This window comes from Lissotriton vulgaris, unplaced genomic scaffold (genome assembly GCF_964263255.1).
Source record: "Lissotriton vulgaris unplaced genomic scaffold, aLisVul1.2 SCAFFOLD_211, whole genome shotgun sequence".
In the NCBI taxonomy this organism is placed as follows: domain Eukaryota; kingdom Metazoa; phylum Chordata; class Amphibia; order Caudata; family Salamandridae; genus Lissotriton; species Lissotriton vulgaris.
Window position 1 is genome coordinate 1390885 of NW_028251874.1, and position 27733 is coordinate 1418617.

The 27733-nt window shown below is 48.1% G+C and overlaps 1 protein-coding gene across 2 annotated transcripts in view; it reads right to left on the reverse strand.

Moving 5' to 3' along the window:
- Window positions 1-27733, reverse strand: part of LOC147662729 (uncharacterized) — a 74833-nt gene that overhangs the window by 24636 nt on the left and 22464 nt on the right. Inside the window, exon 1 of one of the 2 annotated variants that reach the window (XM_086950941.1) lies at window positions 22661-22792. The exons of the other annotated variant lie outside the window; for it this stretch is intronic. The gene's annotated coding sequence lies outside the window, so the exon portion shown is untranslated. Of the gene's footprint in view, window positions 1-22660; window positions 22793-27733 lie in introns of those variants that run through there. 2 annotated transcript variants of the gene reach the window in all.

Consider the following 27733-nt stretch of genomic DNA (forward strand, 5'->3'; position numbering starts at 1 on the left):
TCGAACAGGCTCCTAGATACTGCCCATGCGTAGTTTCTGTGACTTCTGTGTCCCTGCAGTAATAAACCTTTGGTCTTTGACGCCACCATCGAGAAGCCCGTGTTTCTGTTTATTTGTGCACCAAGACAGGTGGAACTCCGGGGTCTTCGGGTGTTGTTCCCTGACACCTCTGGACGGAACCAAAAAGTCCAGAACTCCAGAAGGTGGTGTAATACAGCTGTAGCAGTGCCACATCAGCATGTACATGTGTGCAGAGAACCCCAAAGCTGTGTTTGTGCTTGGAGGGTGGGAGGAGGGCTCCTAACGTGGAGCGGAAAAGACAAAATTAAAAAGAAACATCAACGGAAGGGAAATGTTGTGTTTGTACTATTTGTACTTGCAACCGTTCTAAAAAAAATTTACATACGCTCCCTGATGTCTGTGCTGTAGGAGATTAGAGCCCACATCAGCCAGTAAGCATCCCAGCGGGCGACTGAGCACCGTGAAAGTGATCTGAGGCGGCGTGGGTGCCCGGGCATTTTGCTGCCTAACTTGATGCACTCGGAAAGGATGGGGGAGGGGGGGCGCGGGAGCGTTAGCCTTTGAAGTCGGAAGCGTAAAAAACAGCGCTATGGGGGGGACACATTGCAGTAAGCACAAAGAGACGGGGGAGTAAATGGGAGCGAGGCATTGCGCAGAGAGGCGGGGGAGAGCATTCCTTTGAAGTGTGAAGCTCTCTGTATTGCTGTGGCGGGTCTGATGCGATGATGCGAGGCAGCTCGGGGAGCAAATGGCAAGCACGTGCACAGGCACAGGCACTCTGCGTAATCCGCCTGCCAAAGCCTCTTGATCAGCTTTCCTGATCCACCTCTAAATGTCTCGACATCTGCAATGCGCAAGCTTTGTATTGGGACAAAGATTGCAATGACATTACGCAATACCACACTGCACACTCAAATCATGGAGAGGGCAAGAAATAGCCCCTTACTCTTCCTCCTGAGCCACAGAAGTGTAATCACAGAGCGAAAGGTGTTGGAGCGCCTTGTTAGTGTTTATAACTCGGATCATATGCAACTCTCACTTCACAATTCATGTCTGGGTAATTTACAATACTTACACATCTTCTTCACTGCACTATTTATCGCTACTTTGAAGACGTTGAAGGCGGGTCTCATCCTCCGATATTTACAATCTAACAAGCTGTTGAAAAGGCCCTATATTGCAATGCAATGGGTCTTGCATTTGGTAGAGCATTAGCTATTTGTATTGTAAATGACAATGCCTTTTATTTCAGTTTTAAAATCCAAAACATAAATAAAAGGCATTGTCATTTTACAGTGCCAATAGCCCAGACTTGACTGAATGCAAAACCTTTTGCATTGCACATGCTTGTTTTTCTAGCCCTCTTTTTCGATTCTAAACTTAATCGGTCTGCTATGGTAGAAAACAGAATTAATTTGTTGCCAAGAAGCATAGCTGCTCTGTGGAAATTTGCCTCTGAACTGGGTAGAAAAACAATTAAAGAAATGGTAGAAGTTTAATTGGCAAAATCCATAGCTTCTTAAGGAGCAGAAATATGAGGCACAGCTGAATTGGGTGCTCTGCAGAAAGTGGAGGATAAGTTCATTAAAAAACTGGCCCCACTCCTCTTATGGTTGTGTATTTGGAAAAGGGACTTGGGTATGTTGAATCAAGCAATAATAAAAGATATAATCAACCCAGACCGAGACATTAGTATTCCTTGACTAGCATTTGTTAAGTAGTCTTTCACAGATTTGGGCCTAGCTTTTCAGTACACAACACCCTCTAAATGCTTATCTTTCTCCAAAACTCATTAAAGAGAGGCTTTTGTTAATAAATGTGAGTTAGAAAGATGGCAATGTAATCAAAGTAAAGTCACGGTTATATTCTACCAGGCACTGCCCAGGGTGCCCACAGGGCATGATTCATATCGCTCCTTTGTCTCTAACAACATGCATCAATATCTTTTAACAAGGATGAGATTGAATTTTAAGAACATGAACTAAATATTCTATTGCTTTGTCCTTGTGATGTCTTGTCTACTCAAACAATGTCTCATATTTTATTCTTCTGTTGTTTTTTTTTTTAAAAAGGAAAGAAAATAAATCATTCTCGCAATGTTAACAAAACTGAGTCTATTTTCTTACTCTTCAGCCCTTACAGTAATTAATTCCCTGGAAAGCCCTTTCATCTGTTTTATGACTGCAAATTTGCTATACTCAGTCATTCGGACTAGGAGAAGTTCATTAGTGAGGGGGGTTGTTTTATTTGATCATTTTCATTAGCCTGTCGTTAATTGCCCAATTACTGATAATGAATTGTTGCATGGCTTTAAACATGTTAACTAGAATTCAACACAGGATTAGGAAGTGTTTACATACATGTGGCATCATTTTAAATTGCTTGTCGTAATAATGTGTTCTTCTTACTTGTATACATCCATAATGAATTGTTGTGAGTTTAAGTGGCGAGGATTCTTGTAAATATTTTTATTTTAAAAATAATTAATTAACTTCGGATTCTAAATGCTTTTCGATCAATTTGTATTGTGATATTTCTTTGTACTTTTATGCGATCACCAAGTGCAAATAAAGTTATTTGATTGATTGATTAATTGAGTACAATATAGGGCGCTCTATTAGAGATTCCCTGTACTGTTTAGAGGTGCCTGGTGGTCTATAAATCAGAAAGCCTGAACATGTAAAAGTTTTGCTAAAATGCAGTATAAATGGCATGTTTTCACCATCCTAAATATGGCCAAGGGACAGAATGCACTTAATATAGGTTCTGTGAATGATTGTGATACCAACTCCTCTGCCGCAGGGTCTATCGCATCTTTGAATGAGATATCCTAGAGGGGGAGCCCAGACAGGCTCAACATATGTAGATTGAATGAGACATGTTTCGGTGAGGAATAAGATGCTGAGGTTGTGATCCAGGACATAGTCGTGGATATCGGAATAGTGGTGTGTCGGTGGCTGCAGATCATCAGGTGGGAACAGCTGAAAATGATGAACACCACTTAAACTTGCCTAAACGTAAAGAAGAAATGTGTACCATCTGCCTCATTGTGATGTAGCACCGGAATGTCTTGGACTTAATACCACAATGCAAGGGGGTGTATGCACCAAGATAGGTACAGTGTGCTGCAACTTCATCCCCATGAAAGACCTGGACAATCCAGTGCTTAATTTGTAAAATATTAAGTGCCAGGGCTCTAACCTGAAGGCCACTTCAGCTTGGACCACCCATCGCCCTTGTCATCACTGCCTAAGCAACTACTAACCATCTCTCTCATATGTAAATGCCACAGCTCAGATTATTCCAGCTCCCCAAAGCTAAAGGAATTGCGGGAATGCAAGTATTAGCATTATTTTAATGTATATTGTATTCCCAAACAACTGTTGTTCTGTTCATCTCTAAATTTGATGAGCAATACCACCATGTGTTAGACAGTTCTAAGAATGGTGCTGACAATTAGGTGCCGAGCACCGGAAACCAATTAAGTGCCGGTGCTGAGCACCGGAAAGCACCGGCTCAAATTAAGCACTGTGTCAATCACCTTCCAACTACTGTACAACGTACAGCAGATCATGATTAAAGAAGGTGCCCCAAACATAGCATGGTTTACAGGTTTGTTTACCTGGGTACCAAAGTGGATCGCAGGCCTATGCAAGGCCTCGTTACCAGTGGTTGCAATCTTGCTCTTGCTGTGCAGCACCATGCAACTAATATGGGCCTGCGTAAAGAAAGCTACCCTGAAAATAGAGGGAATGCACCTGATTAGGACACACAATGCCAAGGGAAACACTCACACCACAAGCCAGAAACAGGAACCGTCCCTGCTCAAGACACGGACACAAACAGCCAGGGTAGTAGATAACGCAATTAGGGGGGGTGGGTGTTAGATTTGGATTAATTCATAGAAAGGGCCCGCTCTTAGGAGTCCAGCACACCAGAGAACAACTGTTGTCTGCACTGCCTAAATCACCATAAAACACTTGTTACGGTTACAGAGTGACCCTTTATCAAATCAACACAACACAGTTGTCCTTTGTTCATCCCTAGCACTTACCTGGATGGAAACACCAGACATGGAACAATCCTCAAACACACCAGGAAGATTGCAACAGAAAAATCACACGTGGTCCCAGGATCTAATACCTAAAGAAACAAGTCAGATGCATACACTCAAACTCAAATAAATGCACAGCTGAGAGCATGCACTCCGGCCAAGGACGATGCCAGAGCAGCCAGTCAGTTGCACTCATCAGATAAAGCCCAAACAATGCATAGCAGTAAGCGTTATCCTAGATAACACACACAACACACCAGGACCATCTCAGAATGTGACATCCAGTTGGTATTTATGGTCCCTTCTATAAGAGTGGGATAAAGTATCTAAACACAATATTTATGGCCCACTGTGCCAGTATTTCCTGCCCAAAGGGGAACAAGCTTCACTTTATTGCACCGGGCATACAGAATAAAGCATGCCATGGACCGAATGCAAAGTGAATTCCAGCAAGAAGCTGTAGGAGATGTGGCTGCTATTCCTGGCCATTATTGTTTAATTAATTTAAACTGTTCCTGATTGCCAAGCCTCCCTGTTCTTCTTTTTGATACCCCACACCTGCTTCAACACAGCAATGGTCACAACACTCCACATTATCTGCAGTTAAGGAAAATATAATAGTTCCATTCAGATGACATGGATTTACAAGATTTCTTCTTGGGTCCTAGGTCAACACATTCTAACAGGTTCATATATGCCACTTACAATGAACTGTGGAAAACTTCTCAGCAAGACGCTGCTGAACGCTTAAGACAAATTGACAGGATTCATTTGAAAATGCATTGGCTGATGTGGACAATGGCATGACTGCATTGTCAAATCACATATATTCTTTGAAAAAGATTGTATCATATGCATTCTATGTTACACTTAATGACAAGTGTCTCAAAAAGATGGATGCTAACCATTCTACACAGGCTGGCTTTGTGATACATGACAGTCAGGTATGGGAGTTTAGGCTATACCAAGGTATCTGGCAAAGGGTACTCCCACTATGCTCTCAATAGGATAGGTAGTGTTAGATATGAGTAGAATAATATAATCATATAACCACACAGTAATGCTATAATGGTTGAAGCTGTTGCACTGATTGCGCTGGTAAAGCAGAACTATGTGTTAAGATGATACAACGTCAGAGTGTAAGGACTGAGCCTCTTTACAACGTCAGTACCTGTCTGCCCAATCCTGCTAGCTCACGGTGCCTCACCTGAATGCCTAATCTTCCCAGAGTAATAGGTGATTTCAGTAACTTCAAACATGACCCTCTATCCCCAAGGGCACTGTAGAAACGGATCCCCCTTTTGTTACTCACTTACTCACTCATGCATGCCAACAGTGAACATAAGAAAGACACAAAGGGCGTGGCCGAGCGCGAGGCGAGATGGCTGCCTAGTTTGTGAGCTCCGCTCGCCACGATACAAATCCTGATGTCATCCTGCCTTCCCCCGCTTGCACAAGCTCGGGACTCACCTGGTGAGGCGTCGGAAGAAGTGGTGCCTGCCCGGCTGTTACTCCGGAGCTTCGATTCGTCCGGCAACCCTCCCGTTTTGCTCCTTCTGCCTGGACCGCGACTGAGTCCGCCCGCTGGCCGAGGGGCCGGAGGTTGGTGACGGCTGCTGACGACACCCGAGGACGCGGCTTGGCAGGCCAGGTCATCCGAGGCTGGGAACTACTGGAGGCAGCATCGGAACCTCTCGGACGGCCGGGGTTGACGAGCGCTGTTATGTTATGTTATGTAAAACAATTTGTACCGCGCACGTACACCGGAACGGTTTCTTGGCGCTCAAAACAGACATAGCAAACTGAGGCAGGGAGCATTACTCAAAGGCCAGCTTAAAAAGGTGAGTTTTCAGGGTTTTACGAAACAAATCATAAGTAGGGCAGTGACGAAAGGGCACAGGAAGGGAATTCCAAAAAGTGGGGCCAAGAAAAGAGAGACAGAGGCCACCGTGTTTTTTTCGGCGAATCGGTGGAATGCAAAGAAGATTGTTAGCAGAGGATCGAAGGTTACGGGATGGGAGGTATCGCCTGAATTTGAAGGAAATGAACTCGGGGGCGTGTTTGTTAAGGGACTTGAACACGGTGCAACCAAGTTTGAAGGAGCACCGTTTGGCCACAGGGAGCCAGTGAAGGTTCTTCAGGAGAGGGGAGACATGCTGGTGTTTAGGTTGACGAAACACCAGGCGGGCCGCCTGATTCTGGATTAACTGGAGTTTTTGAAGCTGGTAAGCGGGAATCCCCGCATACAAGATGTTAGAAAAGTCCACCCTGGAAATGACCAGGGCCAAGATGGTAAGAATGAGTGCCTCTCTGGTTAAGAATCTACAGATCTTGTGAATCCTGCGCAGCTGGAAAAAGCAGGATGATGTGACTGCAGAGATCTGAGATTTCATGGATAAATCCTCCGAGATGATCACTCCTAGACTTTTCACGGTACTGACTGGACGAGGGGGGGCGCCAAGGGAAGATGGCCAAAAGTTGTCATTCCAGGGGTTAGTGGAGCCGCCCACCAGAACGAGTTCCGTTTTGGACGGATTCAACTTAAGTTGGCTATGAGCCATCCAGTCAGAAATATGTAACATTGTAGTTTGGATGTTAAGACCGGAGGTGGGGGAAGTGTCCAGGGGAAAGATCAATTGCAGATCATCTGCATAATTGTAAATGGTGGCGGAGGAGTGACGAAGGGACGCCAAAAGTGGTTGCATGTATAAATTAAAGAGGAGCAGGGAGAGGGCTGAACCCTGGGGAACACCACAGGTGAGGGGAGAGAAAGGGGCAGAGAAAGTAGAAAGGTGGACAGCCTGGGAGCGGCCGTGTAAGAAAGAGCGAACCCACTCGAGGGCGGTCCCACGGATGCCGGCGTTATTGACACGGTCGATCAGGATGGTATGATCGACCGTGTCAAAAGCCGCCGATAGATCTAACAAGACAAGAGCCTGGGGGATGTTATTGTCGGCGCCGGATCTAAGAGTGTCCATCACTGCAGCAATCACCATCTCTGTGGAATGTAGTGGGCGAAAGCCAGCCTGATGAGGGTCCAAGAAGGAAGAAGTTTCCATAAAGGAGCTGAGGCACTTGGTTACGTATGTCTCCAAGATCTTTCCCAAAAAGGGGAGGAGAGAGATAGGTCGGTAGTTACTCATCTCAAGAGGGTCTGCGCTAGGCTTCTTCAGGATAGGTAACACAATGGCCTGCTTAAAAGCCTCAGGAACAACCCCTGATGTCAGCGAAGAGTTGAGAAGAGCCAGGGCAGGATCAGGGCAACGCCCAAAGATTTCTTTAAAGATGTGTGGAGGGCAGCAATCCCTAGGGGAGCCAGAGCTAACTTTGTGAAGGAGGCTATGAAATTCCGTGGTAGAAATAGGAGGGAAGGTGTGGAAGGTCTGAGCATTTTCGGGAGGGAGAGGGAAAGAGTTGGAGGAAGAAGGCGGGAGAATGTTATTTTTAATTGTAGAAATCTTGTCTAGAAAGAAAGAGTTGAGCTCATCGCACAAAGCCTGGGTGGGAGCAGGCGGGAGGGTGATACGGTCAGGGAGGGAGAGCTCATTGACAATAGAGAAGATGTCCTTAGCTTTTTAAGCCGACTCCAGGATCCTGCCTGAGAAGTAGGAGGTCTTGGCCTCTAAAATAGAAGATTTGTATTTATTTAATAGAGTGGTGAATTCAATCTTGAGTACGGGGTCGTACTTCTGGCGCCAGCGACGTTCAGCCTGGCGAAGGGCCAGCTTATCCAATTTGAGCTGGTCCGAGAACCAACGCTGGGCGTCGTGGGGGCGGGAGATTTTAATGGGCTTTGGAGGGGCTACAACATCGATAGCTGCCTTCAGCCAACACTCAAGAGTAGAAGCTTGGAGGGAAACAGATTCAGGAACAGAAGGGGTTGAAGCTGCCAGGAGCGAATGGAGAGTAGTCATGTTGGCATTCTTCCAATTACGGGCCATGGTGCCAGCGGGGCGCAGAGGACGATGAAAGCTGGGCAGGTTGACCGAAAAGGAAACAAGATAATGGTCGGACCAGGTGCAGGGAGTGACCAGGGGGGGCGAAGAGTCAAGATTAGCCAACCAAACCTGGTCAAGTATGTGGCCCTTACAATGAGTGGGAGTAAAGATCAGCTGCTGATAATTCAGGCTGGTAAGAGTTTCTGTAAACAGTTCTGACAGTCGGCTCTCTTGGGGGTCAGAAGGCCAATAATTAAAATCACCCAAAATAAGAATTTTGGAGTGGTTAATAAGGAGCTGGGAAAAGAGTTCCCCAACTAAAGAAGCAAAGGAGGGCATATAAGTAGGAGGTCTGTACATGAGAACACAGACAAGGGAGGTGGAGGGTGAGCGAAGCAAAATGACAAGGGTTTGGGAGTGAGGGATAGGGGTGCAATCTAGCATGGAAAAGGCGTGTTCTTTGCGGATGATAGCAGCAACCCCGCCGCCAACTTGCCCTCCGGGGCGATTGACATGCAGGATGTAGTAGCCGTTGGGGAGAGCGGTGAGAATATCGGGTACAGAGTCTTCCGTCAGCCAAGTCTCTGACAGGAAGAGAATGTCTGCCTTAGTGTCATCTAGTAGGTGGAAAATCTCGAGTTGATGTTTCACCATAGAGCGCGTATTGAGGTAAAGGATCTTAAGGGTGGTGATAGTGGGAGTGGGGGAAAGGGATTCAGAGGGAGCGGGATCAGGCGGGGAAGGAAGCTCCGAGCAGGGGAAGATAGAAATACTGCAATCCTCAGCCCTCCTGACGGCCTCAGGGGCCAGCGGAACAGGGTGTTGTAGAGAGCATAGGTCCGCTGAAGAGTAGCGGAGTGTGGGGGCAGGGTGGAATGACGCTGGGCGCGACCCGGCGCGGACGGGCGCAGACGGGCAGGACTTAGGCTTGACTTCGGCGCGACGTCGGCGCTCCCGCTGCGCTCGTCCGCTGCGCTTCCGCCATTCCGGCATTTTATGTGGGAGGGGCGTTTAACCACTAGCCCGCTGACCTGCACTGTGTAAGGCAGGGCGGAAGTGGGGAAATGAGGCGGGTCAACGGCGCTCTGCAAGCGACCCTCCGCACAAGCGGCACTCAGCCGAGGCGGACCGGGGTCTGGAGCGTGGAGAATCAGGTAGGCAGCACTCGCTAAACGCGAGAATGGTACAGCACTGAGGCGAGATAGAATTACAAATACAATGTTAAAACACACGAAGCAAATGTAAAAAAAGCGGAGAGCCGCTTTAAAAGCTATTGATCAGCTTAGCACATTTAATAAAAATGAGGCGAGTAGTTGCACAGCCTGGGTCGCTGTGTCTATCAATGGAGACCCACAAAGCACAGGAATTTATACACGATGATCAACAACAGCGCTGCCCGGGATACGGCCGCGCGCCTGTAAATTCCACGCCACTGGCCAGTGCGACTGCTCCTTTGTTCTCGGGGAGCTTTGTGTGGGCTGGCTGGATGGGCGGGTGGTCGCCATTTTGGATCGTATGTAAAGCACCGAGCGTACGGGGACAGACCTGTGCTCCCGCGGACCGCAGTGTCCGGCAGGTCGGCAATCCTGGACGTGGATGGCGAGTCTGTCCCTGGTAATATTATTACCAGCAACATAGTGCTACCGATGCCTGTGCCTTCTCTTGAGTGCCTACAGACTGAGTGACTTGCCTGTGGCTATAGTGGAAATGGCGGACTGCTCGGAGCAGTTTAATATGGAGTTGGTCCCCCCCTTTTATTGGTGGCTCTTTTATTGCTCTCTGGCCAGTTGAGACGGTGGGGACTGCTGGGGCCGGTTGGAGTGGAAACTACTCTGAGTGTGAGGGAGTTTATGCCGGCCAAACGCGATGGAACCTATGGTTTGGGACATTATTGTTGCCTTGGGCACTCTCCACCTTGCCTGGGTAAGGGAAGCCAGTAACCTCGGACGGAAATTGGACTCTATTCTCACTTCATCGCTGGAAGCTGGCCTCGACGATCTGGAAGAGTTTGCTGTTAGTAGTGGCTCTCCACTGCCACCGGATGAAGCTGCTGTGTACCTATCGCTGGCTCCACGGGGGGCTCTGCCTGGTGTTGACTACGAATCTGCATCGATTGCTTCCGTGTGTGGGGCATTGGAGCCTGGAACTGTACTGCGAACGGATTGTTTCCTGGGCATTGCTCCTTTGTCCATCCATCCTACGTTGCTTTTGGCGTGTTGCGATATGGGAGTTTGGCCAGATCCCCTGCTGTTGCGCCTTTACTGCTGGAAATGTTGCTTCTTTGGCCCGTTGTCGCTGGGGTCTCTCATGGAGTTGGTTCTACTTTGTCTAACTGGTCACTTTGCTTGTCCGAAGTTGTACTGCATTGCTCACTATCAGTGGCCGCGGATCGACGGTAGGGTCAAAATGGGCCAGGGGTGAACTCTTCTTGTTTTGAGGGACGGATGCCCGGTCAATCATTGGATTAGAACGTTTCTTTGGACTGTACTACGATGCCACTATTGTCTGCTGACTTGTTGATCTATTTGTGGTTGACCCCGAGCTGCTGGACGTGAGCGGGGGGTGGGCGGGGTTTGAAATTATTGCTTTTCCCCCCGTTTTTTCCCTTTCATTGGGACATTTCTGGGGTGGCGGGCACGTTAGATGAGGGGTGGGCCATAGCCTCATTGACGTGCGGGGTGGGGGGGTTGGAGAGGGGGTGCTTTTGGGTTTATCTGTTCTTTCTCTATGGCCTTTCTTGTTTACGTTTTTCTCTCTAAATTTCGGGTATTCGTTTTGAGGGCGACAGGCATGCTGCTAGGGGGGGGTAGGCCGTAGCCTCTGCAGGGGTGCAGGGTGGGGGGTCGGAGGTTGGGGTTCTTGTTTTGTTTTCCTTAAGTTACTATGGGCCTTTTTCTCTTTCTTCCTTTCTCATGCGTTTCTTCCTTTCTTTTTCTTTTCTCTCATTCTTTTGGATCGTTATGCTGGGTCGGTTGGGTGCCTCTCGCTGTTCTCCGCTTCTTGCGGTTCTGTGGGAGGTGTAGGGGTTGCTAGATGTACCTGGGATGGCCGGTGACTGGTATGTAGCCTGTATGGTTTATGATTCACCCATTGATGGTCTTTAGTACCGGTACTCTGAAAATACTAGCTGTTCAATTGCTCTGCTGCACGCGTTGCCCACTCGGTACTCCTTAGCTAGATTGTGCGGCATTTGATCCTTTATATTCTATAATATTTAAAATGAACCTTAATTCTTCCTGACACTCGGTGGTTGCTATGATTCTATTGCTGCTTGCTATGCTTGCTATTTTTATTGATGTGCCACTGAGTGACCATAAATTTGCTGTTATGCTTTTTATCGTAGCCGAGGCCGGCCAGGTGGTTGTAGGCCTGTAACTGTTTGCTGGTGATGCACAATAAAGGTTTTCAAAAAAAAAAAAAAGAAAGACACAAAGAAAGTTTACAATACATTTATTAAAACTATCGTAGTCTATTATGAAGCAAATGTGCTGCGATCATTAGGCAGATGCAACTAAACAAAGTAATTTGAATTACTACCAGACTACACAGGACAAACATCCCAATCATTGCAAATTATATATCTGTCTAGTTCTACCCTTTTTTGTGAGCACAGGGATATATTTGCGATTTCTGGAATTGGTCCAAGCCCCATTACGTGGTCGATGTAGTAAGGTGGTCGGTATAATGAGTGTAAACTTAGTTAACACAGGGTTGCATGTAAGGCACTGCTGTCATTCCAGAACAGTCCTGTTTGACGGAATTCTCCTCTCTGCATCCAACGGTACGTAACACCATTTTTAGGATAAAACTATTGTGCTGGATATGCCACCATGTTGTGGCTAAATATTAGGCGCTGTTGCTAAACCAGCAAAGAAAACAGTATACCAAGTTATGTATTCTAGACGACCTTGCACAAAATGTGTAGATGTAATCCCACGAAGAGTCCCTGAATAACAAACATGTACAGCATATTCTCAAAATAATATCGCAAACGCAAATGTGTTATATGTGGCTATGCAGAGCGACCAGGGGCAGCCTAAAAATTCTAAAACGCAAAACTAAGGGAAAGCCAAAGTGGGCACAAAAGGGAAATCACTACAAACTGTTTATTTTTATCACCATTCTTGTAATGCTGGTTACAGCGCTTCGGGTTTTTTGCTAAATAATTGCAGCACACTATTTTTATCCAAGATTACAATTGTTTCAATACATTTTTAAAAAGTCAATTTGTAACTTTCTTGTGTCTACCTTGGGCTTGCAAAAGTAAACAACAAAAGGGTAGATCTGTTTTCACGAGACTTATATAGTGTGCAGCTACTCCAGGGAGTGTCCCGGTGTGGCACAAGCTGAAGGCCTGAGAGAAAACAAGCTCAGTTTACCTAGAAGAACTAGCTTTTAAGCTTCTTTTTAAACAGCCCTGGATCGTTATAGCGGGTAATTCCAGCGGGAGCTGATTCCAAGCTGCCACACCCAATTAAGTGAGTGATCTACCTCCTGCTCGCTGTCTGTGGATCCTAGGGGTCCTTGTCAGAAATGTACTGGTAGTTAGTAGCTGTCTTAACGGGTTGTAGATGCTAAATCTGATACTTAAGTAGGTAGGTCCTTTGCCATACAGGGCTGCATCAACCAGTGCCATAGACTTGCATTTCACTCTCTCCCTAATGGGCAGCCAGTGGAGATCCCGAAGATGCAGCCTAATGCGCGACCGTCTTGGGAGATTGAGCAGGAGTCGAACTGCCGCATTCTGGATCACCTGAAGTTCGTCCTGGAGATATTCCTGAAGGTCTACATAAAGGGAATTGCCATAGTCGATACGGGACGTGATCAATGCCTGAATGACTAATTTCTAGGAATGGAACCTTCTCAGATCTCATGATCCCAAAGTATGTTCCAACCAACCTGTCAATTTGGGGACTAAATGACAGCGTATTATCAAACCAAATCGCCAAATCTTTTACCAGATCTGTTGGGGATCCAGCGGGGGTACATCGTCTGCCCCTCCCCTCCCAAAGAAGAAAATTTCAGTTTTATGCTCTTTACATTTCAATTGCATTTTCGCAAGTGAATGAAAGACTGTGGTTAGACAGGTTTTAACATGAGAGCTCTCCAAATCTGTTCCCTTATTACAGGAGAAGAGCAACTGTGTGTCATCCGTGTAGGAAATCACCTTTTCTTCTAATTTTAATGCTAGCTGGATCAGCGGGGTGAGATAAATATGTGTAGGGCTCAACGCGGATCCCTGAGGGACCCCTGTATCCACCTTTTGACGACTTGCAGAACAGGGGGAATCCAGATTTGTTGTCTTCTGTTTTCTAAAAATGATTTTAACCATCTCTAGGCTAATTCTTTCACTCTTATCTCCTGACGACGAAGAAAGAGAAGAGCAGCAGGACTGTTTGGAACGCTGCCGACAGATCCAATAATTCATATACCTCTACTAGAGCCGTTTCTGTGCTGTACTGGGCCCTGAAGCCTGATTGACTCGGGTGGAGAAGGCCATTAATCTCCACATATTTCTACAGTTGTCCATTTACCTGCTTCTATAGTATCTTGGAAAAAGCTGCCAGCAGGGAAATGGGTCAGTAGTTAGATGGGGCGGCAGGATCTGCTGTTGTGTTTATAAAAGGGGTAGAATCATTGCCGGTTTCCAAACTCTAGGAACCGTGGCTGTTACTAGAGATGAATTAAGAATCTTATTGACCAGTGGATTAATGATATCAGCCCCTGCAGCTAGCAGTTTAGGGGGGCATGGGTCAATCAAGGAGCCTGACTGATTTTAAAGTTTTAAGAGCGTTTAAAGAGATGCATTTGAAGGAGCTCAGTTTTGGGTTACTTACAGGTAACTTCATACTTGGAGTTTCTACATCAGTAGCCAGTATTCTGCCTACTGCCAGGCTTGCCTGAATACTTTGAATGTGAAATAACCTGCCCGTTCTTCACATCATTTACTCGAGGCCTCTTTGGAGTGAGTGCAGGCCGTCGGGGTCATAAAACTCTTAACCATCTGGTATCCTAGTAAGTTTAGGGGGTTCAGATGGGGCACTGTGAGCTAGTTAGGAACCAGGCCAACAATTCCTGATGATGCATGTGAACCGAATTCCCATATTCTGACAGTTAACGTTGTACAGAATACACAGTTACTTAATTCATAGAAACAGTAAAACATTCCCAGGGGTATGACACAGTCAAAGAAGGAACTGGATTTCAAGTCAGAACAAAAGGAAAGGAATATTCTTTCAAGCTAAAAGGGATAACTTGCCACAAGGCTCACACTGAGGGGGCATTCAGTAAAGAACTGTCAGGTGACAGACGTGTCTCAGCAGCACCCATTATAGTGAGTGTGTTGACTTGGGTAATGGGTCCCTGTTGGACTCAATATAGCAGCAATTCCCATTTTGGAAGGGGACACAGATGTCACTCGGTGCATCCATCCAAATATCATGGGGTCTGTGTTGTGAGCTAGCCTCAAAGGGAGGAAATGTCCAAAATCTTGAAGTCGGAGTCCTGCAGCCACACCTCGTTAAGTTCTTCCACAAGTACACTGGTAGATAAACCTTCCGCTCACTGGTCTGGCTCCAAAGAGGAGATCAATCAAAGGGCTGTCCCTGGATAGATACAACAAAAATTATAATTGCAGCACGAGGGGGTATTATAACCTCATCCATGACTCCCTCAAGGACCTACTGGTCGCTATGCTGCGGTGTATCCTAATTCAAGAATAAACTTTCATCAAAGACCCACCCATAAACTAAAAAAAGTGTGGGAAGGAAAGAAAGCACCTCACGGTTGCAACACCAAGGGGGATGCTGACTGGTACTCGCCAGCAAACCCACTTATCATCATAGGTTGCTTTCTTTTCAGAGAAGAAATTTGTGTGCACTTGAGAAATAGACCAAAACCCAATTAAAACTAACAGAATGGATGAAACCTAAATGTGAATGTACTTCCAATACATGCTATACAAAATGCACAAATTATGGACCCTGTGAGAATGCACACAGATCATCCTCACCGTTAAAAATTGGTAAAGCTTACTTGCTTATGATAACTTTTATTCAATGCTGTAAGCTTGGTTTGGTGGTTCTGTCGCTGGTGTAGCTGCAGGTGCACGGGGATGGCAAGAGAGGAAGCGAGGACTGAATGACTTCATATGAAAGTTTCATTTACCTCTTGACCCAAAGGCTCATGGGGCATTGACTCCTTACGTTTCTAGCTTATTCTCAGAAATACTGGCAGAGCTAAAACATATACTCGTACCACATAGGTATTTCATTTGAAATCACTTGTATATATTCCTCTTCACATATTGATAGCAACATAGTGAGTGACAGAGGGATCTTACTCCATCCTGACGAAGGAGCTCTTACAGCTTTGAAACATGTTGACACCCCCAGGAGAGCCAGCACATTACTAGCATGGTCCCTCCGACACACCCCTTTTAACAGTACCAGCCTATGACCAATAACGTTTTTTGAATCCATAAGGCCAGGTATTTTCTAATATCACCTTTTAATTCACCCCTGACGCTACTTCACTCACAACAAATACACCTCACATAGAACTTACAAATTTGAAGTGCTCCAGGGTAGTCGCCAGTCGTAGAGCGCCCGTACCACAGCGGGGCGGCAAGACCCCGATGATGAAGCATGACACCAAGGGCCCTTTTGGTGTGTGAGGGGTATTTTAACAAATACTGTGTATGACTTACACCTCTAGACATACAAAAAAAACTCTTAGAGGTAAATCTTTTTGTTTTCTAAACACAAGTAGCTGTAGGTGCGGCAGGAGAAGGGTCCGTGGGTCGGTTTCAGGGCGGCCTGGAAGCAGGTGTGGTTTCGGCTGGCGCTAAGTGAGTGGAGGCTGCTGGCATTGTAGTGGAGTCTGGTGTTGTGGCGTTCGCGGGTTCCAGGAGTTCTGGCGCTGGGCGCGGTCCAGGCACGGACAGGCGCAGACGGGCTTGCCTTAGGCGCGCCCGCTGCAAGCATCCACTGTGCGGTCACGCAGCGGCCTCCATTTGAAGGGTAACTGGGATGGCGGAGTAGCTGAGGGGCTGGAGGCAGCGGTTAAGCGAATGGGCGCGGGGGGGTGGGACCGGAGGGGCAGCAGCGGCGGAAAAACGGGCTGTGGGCAGGGGGGTGAGGAAAAAAAAGGCATCTAGGAATGGACAGCAGGAATGTCTGAGGCAGGAGCGAGGGTCAGGCACAAGGGCTTGTGAAGCCTCAGCTGGGGTGGGGGGTAGCGACCTACCAGGCAAGGTCGGGGGTCGCTCTCCTCACTGCGCTATGTCTCCAGATTAAAGGGAGCAGGGAGGGGGAGGCGGAGAAGCTGGGATGCGGTAGGCAGGTTTAAGCGAATGGGCGCGGGGGCGGGGCCGCAGGGGCAGCAGCGGCGGGAAAGCAGACTGCGGGCAGGGGGCGGTGAGGGAAAAAACAGCACCCAGGAATGTGCAGCAGAAATGTCTGAGGCAGGAACTAGGGTCAGGCACAAGGGCTGGTGCAGCTGCATCGGGGGGGGGTGACCTACCAGGCAAGGTCAGGGGTCGCTGCTTTAAGAAATCATCTATATCAAAAACTATACTGCCTATAGTCTTCGGCATGCAGGAAATCCAGCTCAATAGCCTTTCCACTGGTCCCTCATGCCAATCCATTACGAGAAGCAGGACCTACCATACCAAACACACCACTCGGTTCCATTCACTACCAGTGTATGTGGCGAAGACACGTACATGCCCTACCTCTTCCCGACACCGACCCCTGTCCCCAGGGAGTACTCAGATATAGTAAGAGAAATGCAAAACATTGGCAAGAAGCTTCCCTCCGTGGGTGGCACAACCAGTTCTGCAGGCCCATGAAGAAGGTGTTGAGTTACATGCCCGTGGTATATGTCTGACTTCTAGAAATGGAATTTAGCCAATCATATATACACTAATCACTAATCACCAGTATGTATATGACAAGCACAGCATATTGGCACTCAATGGCAGTGTAAAAAGGGATCAAAGTCTTTAGGCTAGCACATAGATCAGCGGAAAACCAGGAGGGGAAAAAGCAGAAAAATTGTTGATTGAAAGAACACTAGAAAGGGACATTCCCAATAGCACTTACTGGGATTAATATGTATGCTACATAGATAACACAGATCTGTGCTGTATGTGTATAAACCCACTTATCAAGGAGGGAACCTGGGACCTCTTAACTATCTCACTAGAGCTGAAAGTGGTAACCCATAGGAAAATACATTGATCCCTCCATTTAGTTCAGATCCATAGCTCTAACGTTGGCTCAAATATTGGCACCACTAAACAGCACTTTACACCTATAACTCTTCAAGACTCACATTCACATCTTTAGCTCAGAAAATAGAATTAAACTTTTGGCAAGTTATAAATAATGTTAATTTCTTTTCCTGGCCATCTTTTAGAACTCTCGCTCCCTCCCCTACAAATTTCTTTCTTTCACATGGTGGGCTAATCAGGTGGTGGCAGCTCCTGTTTCCCACTGGGGGTACTGCGACAGCCAGGGGCAGCATTTACAGCATTTGCATTTTAAACCTTGATGACATTTGGTGCTGGAATCACGCGGACTGCTCTTGCATGATTTAGATGCAGGTGCTGAATATGTTTTAACCACTGTTACTTTGCACTTTGAAGCTTCGTTTTTTTTAAAATCTATTATTGTCAGAGCATCTCCTACCTTTCTTTGTGGCCTCCCCTGCCCCGGTCTACCGCGGCTGTTGGTGCCGATTGTGTGGAGGGCGGGCGCCATTTTGGGTGTATCCTGAAGAGCGGTTGGACCGAAGTTAGCGGTCCAGCTGCTCGGGGGTGCACGCCATAAAACGTGCATGTGTCCTCGTGCGCCCAGCGGACGAGCGCAGCGGGCGCGCCAAAAGCGCGCCAATGTGCGCCTAAGGTAAGCCCATCTGCGCCCGTCCGCGACTCGGCAGCGCACAGGGCCAGGAACGCTGGCCGTGACACGGCCAGGGGTGCGCCAGAAAGGATCTCCTATGACCGGGAGACATTACTAAGGCTAGACAATGTTTCCTGTTGCACTGCCAGTGAGTGGGAGGTCCTTAATGATAGGTCGAGGACCTGCCCCTCATGCCGCTTTCACTTTCTCATGAACCAGCCTGATCGCCCCCCCCCCACCACAGTATGGAAATCTAATATTCGTGCGGCTCTCATCAATGCACGGTCGATGACGGAACACGCCGCGGACGCGCATGAGCTGATTGTGGACGAACAATTGGATCTCCTTTTTATCACTGAGACCTGGTTAAATGATTCGTGCTCCCCAGTGGTTGAATTAGCTATCCCTCAGCGGTATAAGATAGTAAGGGTCAACCGTCAGTTAGGTAGAGGGGGTGGTGTTGCATTAGTGTTCAGAGAAACGTGGACGCTCACCAAAGAACTCACGGGTGAGATTATGGAGGGCAAAGCGCTGGAGTTCTCATTGAAGATAACTCCGCACTTTACTTTGGGTGGTTTACTGGGCTACCGCCCCCCGGGCCCGCCAAGCACCTTTCTTAAATCTCTCGACAAGGTTATTGCCTTGCGAGTGCTCCGGTTCTCCAGGTTTCTATTGTTAGGAGACTTTAATATTCATCTGGAGAACCCGCTGGCCCAAGGGACGAGGTACCTGTCGGATCTATGTAATTTGACCAATATGACCCAGCGGGTCCTTGCTGCCACTCATAAATGCGGTCACTTATTAGATCTAGTATGCTCCAACTTCGAGCTTAATGTGTCAGCGCCCAGGCCAGTCACCTGGGCGGATCACTTTTTGGTTAGCTTTTCATGGAACATTGGCAGTTCTCATTTGCCGGCTGGCATGGCTTCTGGACAGTATCCTAAGAAGATTAACATCCCGGCCCTGTACAGAGCACGGTCCCTCACGCGCCCGGACGATGCTTCAAATCTTGATGGAGCGGTGGAAGGGTTTTCGACCTGGATTAGCCAGGCCATCAACTCTCTCCCTCGGTTCTCCTCGAGATGCCTTCCACGGAGCTCTCCCTCTCAGCCATGGTTCACCGATTCCCTTAAATCACTGAAACTAGGATGTAAAAAATTAGAGCAGGGATGGCGCCAGGAGTACTGCCCCCGTGCTAAGATGGCACTCCGTGCCGCCCAGAGGGAGTATTACGCTGCCATTAAAGAAGCCTAAGGCAATTTTTTTGCTGATAGAATTTATAAAGCCAAGAATAACAGCAAGGACATTTTTTCCATTGTTCACAGCTTCCTGTCACCTGCTGCTGAACTCGCCACCCCTCCTTATCTCATCCAAATGGTGCGACGATCTATCTACTTTTTTTTATTGGTAAGATACAGAAAATACAAGATAGCCTACGGACCACCCCCTTAGCGCAATACTCAACATCCATAACACTTGCCCCTTGCTTCTCCACACCCAACCAGTTCTTGCATTTTATCTCTGCAGATGAGAGAGACGTCTTTGCCATCCTAAAATCATTAAAATCTGGTTCTCCTGCAGACCCCTGCCCGGCTAGGGTCCTGAGTGGGGTGGCAGAGATAGTCTCTTCGGAGGTCATGGTGCTGGTTAATAACTCCCTGCAATCTGGAAGAGTGCCCCTGCAATGGAAACATGCCAAACTCCTCCCTCTCCTTAAGAAACTGTCAGCTGATTCCACACTTCTCGCCAACTATCGACCCATCTCCCTTCTTCCAGCCTTAGCTAAGGTGTGTGAAAAAGTGGCCTTTAAACAACCTGAGAGATTTGTGGCATCCTCTGGACCTCTTCACCCGGCGCAATCCGGGTTTAGGACATCATTTAGCACCGAGACAGCTCTAGTGGAGTTTGCGGCGGCCATCAGGGAGTGCCTGGACGCGGGCAGCAGGGCGGCTCTGATTTTACTCGACCTCTCTGCCCCCTTCGATACGGTACCCCATCTCCACCTCCCTTCCCGCCCGTCTGACATCGGCATAACAGGCACGGCTTGGGAATGGGTCAAGTCCTTCTTGGACAACCGCTCCCAACAGGTGTGGATGCCCCCCTTCTCCTCATCGGATAGTAGAGTGGACACCGGTGTTCCTCAGGGGTCCACATTGAGCCCTCTTTTGTTCAATGTTTACCTTACACCCCTGATCTACTTGGCGGAGAAGCTGGGCGCCAAAATTATGGCTTACGCCGATGACACCCAGCTTCTCTTCACGTGGAAGGGTGATGATCTTCATACTGAGGTGGCTAATTGGTGTTTGTCATGGGTATTTTCATGGTTAGCCCAGGCTAGCCTGAAGTGCAATATAGAGAAATCTGAGGTGCTCTTCTATGGCCATTTCCCCCCCTGCTTTTAGAGAGTCTCTCTGGCCTCCTGGGTTTCCATGCCCTTCGGGAGACTGTGGAGTTGCCAAGAATTTGGGAATTTGGTTTGGGGGCGATCTAGGCTTTCATGAGCAGATCAAGAGACTGTCAGGGGTGTGCTTTGGCACACTCAAAGCCCTGAGAAGGTTTTTTTCCCCTGCTACCCCGCTCTGCCAGGGAGACGATGGCCAGGGCGCTCATCTTGTCTCGCCTAGACTATGCCAATGCCCTCTACCTCGGCATGCCAGGATATCTCCTGGGAAAGCTGCAGGTTATTCAGAATGCTACAGTTAGGCTTTTATTCAACATCCCGAGGTGCCTAAGCGTTCGCAAGCAGCTAAGCAACCTACACTGGCTGGCCGTTGCTCAGCGTGTGCAGTTTAAAGCTCTTACCATGACTCACAAGGCACTACACGGCTCGGGCCCTGCTTTTATCAGTGCCAGGTTTGCCTTCTATTTACCCAGCCGGCCACTTCGCTCGGCCCTGCAAAGACGGCTGGTGATCCCCAGATTTCAGAGAGCATGTCTTGGGGGGCAGTCCTTTGCGGTTAAGGCTGCCACTCTGTTGAATGCTCTACCAGATGACCTTCGGCACACTAAGGAACTGCCCATCTTCAAAAAACGCCTAAAAACTCATCTGTTTAAACAATCCATCTAGCCCTTGCCGCCTCCCATGTTACTGTTTCCCCACGCGCCAGGACACTCTTGAGTAGCAGTGCGCGATATAAATCCCTTTATAACATATAACATAACATATTTTGGCTGATATCTATTAATTACTTTACTCCACCCTTTGTGTTTTTTCTCTCTGTATCACTCTTATTTCTTTTCTCTGGCATCTTCTTGCTTTTTCTGCTCGCTCATCTTGTTCTCCCCTTCCTGCTGAAGTGACAAATAGAGCAGAATGACTTCAAGAGTCTCTTGGAATCCTTCATGTAGGCTTCACATCATAGCATAATCTTCATCAACACACCGTTGATGAGAGAGTGCAGCAACCCCTTCAAACATTGACATACAAATAGCCCTCGGTGCTTGTGGGCACTCACATACTTGGAAGTCGTGCTCAAACTTGCCAATTTCTTCCAAACTGTCTGGAAGAAGTAGAACTTCACACGTGATTTCGCTCAGACGTCTGCCGTGTGCCGAGTAGCACCTGACTATTCTGCACAGAGCAGACCCTGTTACAGCAAGTGATCCTACAGATTCCTGTACGGAGAGGAGAGGCCAAGAAGAGTGACTGACAGTCACGTCAACATCTGCTAAGACAGACACACTTGAAAAAGACACACTGTAGATGTGCCTCATACACACACACACACACACCCACTCACACATACATACAGACACAGTCTGCAAAGAAAACTGTACCCTGTTCAGATACACATACATCCAACTAGCATTTGTACATCAAAAACACAGACATGGACGTTCCACTACTTGAAAGGCCTCCTACCTGGCAGACCCAAGGTCAGTGCACACACCCACAATCCCTGCAGCAGACACACAACCTCTGCAGCTGATACTGCTATAACCCAGCCTATGCGGCTGGAAACTATTGCAATGACTGAGGTTTTACCTAGACTGAGATATGGAAACAGGGGCAAAGGGGCACGGGGCAGCAGGGAAAGCTTGATGTCCAATTGCCTGAGGGACATGGTTTTGACAGAGGGGTAGAGGCGGGCAAGTCAACAAACTAACAGCAAGAGCCGAGCAAAGAATGTGCACAGATTTCTCATAGTGGAGGATATCCTTCAAGCTCCTCATCCATGCACACAAGGCACTCCACAAGACCTGCCCAGCCTACCTCAACAGATGGCTCTCCTTCTACAGCCCCAACCGCCAGCTACGCTCCGCCGTCCTCTCACTCCTCACCGTCCCGTGCATCTGAAGAACAACCACCGGCGGGAGATCCTTCTCCCAGCTCGCGCCAAGACATGGAACACCCTCCCACTGAGCCTACGACAGTCCCAAGATCTGCTGACCTTCCGGAGGATACTCAAGACCCGACTGTTCGATCAGTAGCACCACCCCACCAGCATCTTGAGACCCTCGCGGGTATGTAGTGCGCTTTACAAATGATTGATTGATTGATTGATTGATAGTGCAGCAAGATGCAATGCAGTGGTACAGATTCTTCACAGTGTAATATGATACAGGGCAGTGTGCACAGATCCCATCTTTAACACAAATGATGACCACAAACACCTTCAGGGCCAGACGGAAAGTCCCCCAGAGGTCCCTGGATAGAAGAGCCTGGCTCCTGGCAGAGATTTACTCCAAGACTAATGAGTCCATTTCTACAAACACAGCACAAGGTGCTGACAATCTCCTACCTCAGCAGAAACCTGTGCAGACATTTCCAGGCTCTCTCCTCCTCCTAGGGCTGGGGTGGGGCAGGTGCAGATTTGGGGTCTGGAGAGGAGGGTGTCTGTGAGAGGATGAAGATAACTGCACAGACACAGCATCCTTCCTCCTTTGCAGCAGGCTGGATACAGATAGAGTAGCAGGAAGTAATATCAGCATCCAATGCTGGCGCTGTCTCTGCCACCTCTGACCTGGAACAGGAAACCCTTCTTCCTTTCATACAATGTGCTCAGAGAATTTCATCGGCAGGCGAAGCCCGCCCTCTGCTGGGCACTTAAAGAACCATCACAACCAGGCTCGAGTGAATATACACAAACAAGCATTTTGTGGCAGGTTCTGGGTTTTTAGATGTCACATAGGTGGATGTTTTTAATATACACACAGTCCACACACAAGGTCTCACCCTTGGTTGCTGATGTAAAAAAGTATTTACAGCTTCACTGCACATGAGCATCTTCAAAAGAATGATGCAGAGGACTAAAGCGTATTTACAGGAAGCTGTCAACTGGAAGTGACAGTTTATATTTCATTCAATATATGAAAATATGTGTTAGTGGTGCAATTAAACTGGGCAGCTTATTTATGTTTTCATTTTATTTTTTGAAAGGCTTTATTTTTCGGGTTTTTCAAATGCCATTCACTGTACATAGCAAAGTAAATAGAGGAAAATACCATACAGTTTTATTCACCAGATCATTTAGTGTGGCATAAGTCATATGTCAAAGCGAAAATTAAAAGAACAGATTTCTTTTAGTCTTCCTGTGTTTTTTGGCCATTCCTTATATTTAATACAGTTTTATATCCTCAACCAACTCTGATTTTAGGCCCAAATTAGGCATAGCTACCAAGGTTTCAGATTGCTATGTGTGACATTTTCATATTTTCAGGGTAATTATGAGTGACATTTCAACGAGTAGGAGTGACAGTAGCTCCGTCACCACTGACCAGAGTCACCTGACTGTCACTGGCGTGGCCCAGATACTTCTATCAATCAATCAGGGAAGTTTAAAGTGCGCTACTCACCCGTGAGAGTCTCAAGGCGCTGGGGGAGGAAGGGAGCAGCTCCGGTCAGGTGAAGAGGCAGGTCTTGAGAGCCTTACTGAAGATGTGCAGGGTGGAGGCGCGTATGATGTTGTTCGGCAGCTCGTTCTAGGTCTTGGCTGTGATGTGGGAGAAGGCTCTTCACCCCGTTCTAGCTCTGCGGAAGCGTGGGGGTTTGGTGAGGGCGAGGTCGGTGGATCGGAGGTTACTTTTGGGTACGCGGAAGTAGATTATGTCATTGAGATATCGGGGACAGTGTTGTGGCGGGAATTTGTAGGCGTGGGTGAGTATCTTGAAAGTTACTCTTTTCTTGATGTGGGAGCCAGTGGAGGTTATGCCGGTGCTGCGCGATGTGTTTGTGTCGAGGGAGCCGAGGACGAGTCTGGCTGCGGTGCTCTGTATGGTTTGGAGTTTAAGGAGCAGAGACTTGTTGATTCCGGCGTAGAGGGCGTTACCTTAGTCCAGTCTGCTGGTTATGAGTCCATGGGTGACAATCTTCCTTGATTCGGCGGGGATCCATTTGAAGGTCTTTCAGAGGATGCAGAGGTTATCGTAGCAGGTGGATGCTTCAGCGTTGGCTTGGCAGGTCACGGAGAGGGAGGAGTCGAGTATGATGCCGAGGTTTTGGGCGTGGTCTGTGGGGGTAGGGGGGCTGCATGGCACAACACCAGGTGTTGTCCCATGCAGAGGGGGAGGGGTCGAGGACCTCTGTCTTCTCTGAGTTGAGCTTCAGGCAGCTGCTGCTCATCCAGGATGCAACATTCTTTATTCCGTCCTGGAAGTTGAGTCCTGTGGTGATTGGGTGCTTGGTGAGGGAGAGGATGAGCTTGGTGTTGTCTGATGATGGCAGCGAGCGTGGCCATGTAGATGTTAAAGGGTGGGGCTGAGCGATGATCCTTGGGGTACTCTGCAGTTGATTTCCATGGGTTCGGAAAAGAAGGGTGGAAGTCTGATTCTTTAGCGTCTGCCCATGAGTAAGGAGCAGAGCCTGTCGAGAGTGGTTCCCTGTATGCCGTCTTTGCGGAGTCTGGCGGTGCGTGTGCGGGGGGAGACGGTGTTGAAGGCTGCAGAGAGGTCGAGTACGATCAGGGCTGCAGTGTGTCCTTGGTCGAGCAGGGTGCCGATGTCTTCTGTGGCGGCGTGTAGAGCGGTCTCAGTGCTGTGGTTGCTGCGGAATCTGGTTTGGGAGGGGTCTAGGATGGAGTTTTCTTCTATGAATTTCGTTAGTTGGAGGTTGACGGTCTTCTCTGTGACTTTTGCTGCAAAGGGGAGGAAGTAGATGGGTTGCTGTTCTTGAGGTCCGATGGATCTGCTGAGGGCTTCTTGAGTAGGGGTCTAACATCTGGGCGATTCCAGTCATCTGGAAAGATGCCAGTGGCGTTGATTGTGCGTCGTAGTTCCTTAGCGATGGTGGTGGTGGTTCTGTGGAAAATGTGCGTGGGCAGGGGTCAGTGGGGACTCCCGAGTGGATGCTTTCATGGTTGATGCAGTGTCTTCGGTGGTGACTGAGGTTCAGGAGAAGATGGTGGTCTGACTGGCATTGCTCGAGGGGGGAGCAGTTTCGGAGTAGGGTGTCTGGTCACTGAAGTTGTCGTAGAGGCCCTTGATTTTCTGATGGAAGTAGGAGCCGAGCAGGGGTTGATATCTGTGGTTTTGTTGGGGGTTTGGTGAATTCCTGGATGATGCTGAAGAGTTCCTTGGAGCTGCTGGAGTTGGCGAGGATCTTGTTCTGGATGAAGGTCCATTTTGTGGATCTGGAAGCGTTGGCGGTATTCTGTCATGGTGTTCTTGTAGGTGATGCGGTCCTCAGAGGATATGCTGTTTTTCCTGTTCTTCTTGAGACATCTGCAGGGGCGTCTGGATTCTTGGAGGTCGGTGGTAAACCAGGTGGCTTTTCTGGGGCTCTGTTTGTCGGGGTAGGGAGGGGTGCAAGTTTGTCTGTATAGTTGGAGATCCATCTGTGGAGTTCTTTGCCTGCTAGGTTGTCGTTGGTCGAGGTGGTGTAGGCATTGAGGTTAAGGGTGGAGTTCAGCTGCTCCTTAGTAATTGTGCTCTAGTTTCTTCCTGTAGGTTGGGGTGCAGGTTTGGACGCCGTGGGTTTGTCGACGTGGAAGTGTTCGCCGTTGTGGTCCTTACATGGGGGTTGCATGGTGTTGCTTAAGTGGATGTTGTTACCTCCTATGAAGATGGGGTCGAGGGTGTGTCCTGCCTCGTGGGTGGGGGTGGTGACAAGTTGTTTCAGTCCGAGGTTGGTGAGGTTGTCCAGGAGGATGTGGGAGTTGGGGTCGCTGATATTGTCGAGGAGCAAGTTGAGGTCTCCAATGAGTATGTAGTCTGTGGAGACGATGGCGTGGGGTACTATGAGGTTGGCGAAGGTGGAGGTGTACGCAGTTCAAGGTCTCGGAGGTCTGTAGCTGAGGGTCCTTCTTAGGGTCTTTCTGGGGCTGGTTTGGATCTTGAAATAGAGGGATTTGTGGTGGACGAGTTGTCGCTTGAACTCAAGGCCATGAGTCGGAGGGTGCTCTTGTGTACGATGGGAAGTCCTCCTCCTGGGCGGTTGGGGCGGTCCTTCCTCTTGATCTTGTATTCGTCATGGATGGCAGAGGCGATTTTGAGGCGTTCCAGGTTTCTGTGAAGAAAGTGATGTCTGTTTAGAGGGTGTCGATGAAGTCCCAAAACTCTATGGCGTGGCTGTACATGGAGCGCATGCTAAGGAGGATGTACCTCAGGACTTCAGTGATATTGGCGACCGTTGTGGGTGCGGTGGCCATAGTGGTGCGGATGGAGGTGAAGGTCTGGGGGCAGTGATGGCAGGAGAACTGGCTGTGGGTGGTGTTTGGCGTGGACAGCTGGCAGTTGTTCCTGCCGGGGTTGAGTGCAAGGAGGGCAGCTCTGTCGTAGCGGTGGGTGGCCGGAGATCCAGGGTCCCTGGTGCTGGATACTGATGGGTCGCGGACGGTGCATGCCTTTGGCATGCAGCGAACGCCATTAAATAGGGAAGGGGGAGGGAAGCACAGCTGTGAGGAGGGAGCACGAAACCAGCAGTGCGGAGGGGCCATGGGACAGCAGCGGTGGGAAAAATGGGGCACAGAGGACACAACAGAACAACAAGAAAACAGATGAAGAAAAAGAAAACTCAGGTAAAGAGGACAAATCAGAAAAAACACAATAAAAAGACATCAGGGCACAGTAATAACAGACACAGACAAGAAAAGCACAAAAACGGACACAAGCAGAGGGCAGACAGAGGCCTCGATCACCTACTGGCAGAGGTACCGCGAGGTCAGCTCTCCTTTTGACTGTATGTCATTGACAGATGTACATCCTGGATACATATGTTTCTTTCAACCATTTAAAGCCAATTTCCTATTTTTTTACAGACTTGAATTGCAACAGGTTAACCTATTTTAAAATATATGTACTTACACAGCTACCTAGACCTATAAAGCAACATCTTACCCAAACACCCATACTACCAACCTGCCGTGAGAAAACAAAGAGCTGTGATGCAGCCAGTGCTGGCCATGTCAGTTCGCTTTTTTCCTAATTGTACCTATACGGTTTCTTTGTCTGCTATACGCTAACTTACTTTTATTTGTTAAACTAAATATATTTTCAAAAGCTCACAAAGTATTGCAATCTGTTTTTTTAATTTCATTATCTTAACTGACCTTACTGCTGCAAGGAACCTGAAATTTAAGCAAGGGCACTCGTGAGAGGCCCCTGCGGTGAGCGGGCCTGAGCCAGCTTTACGAAACTGACCAGAACTCAACTTGTTGTTCAGTCAGTCCATGGCTGCATAGCTCTGAGCTGTGTCACTGTCTCAATTACTTTAGGGGCTCCCAGCTGTGAAGTTACGTTGTGCAGGTGGCTGCATACAGGGAAATGCAGAGCAGCCTCTCATTTGTCAAATTCTTATATTCGGTTAGACAATTAGTTAACCATAAAAAGTACATCATAATTTTAAAAAACATATTCACATAAAAAAGAAACAAATTAAT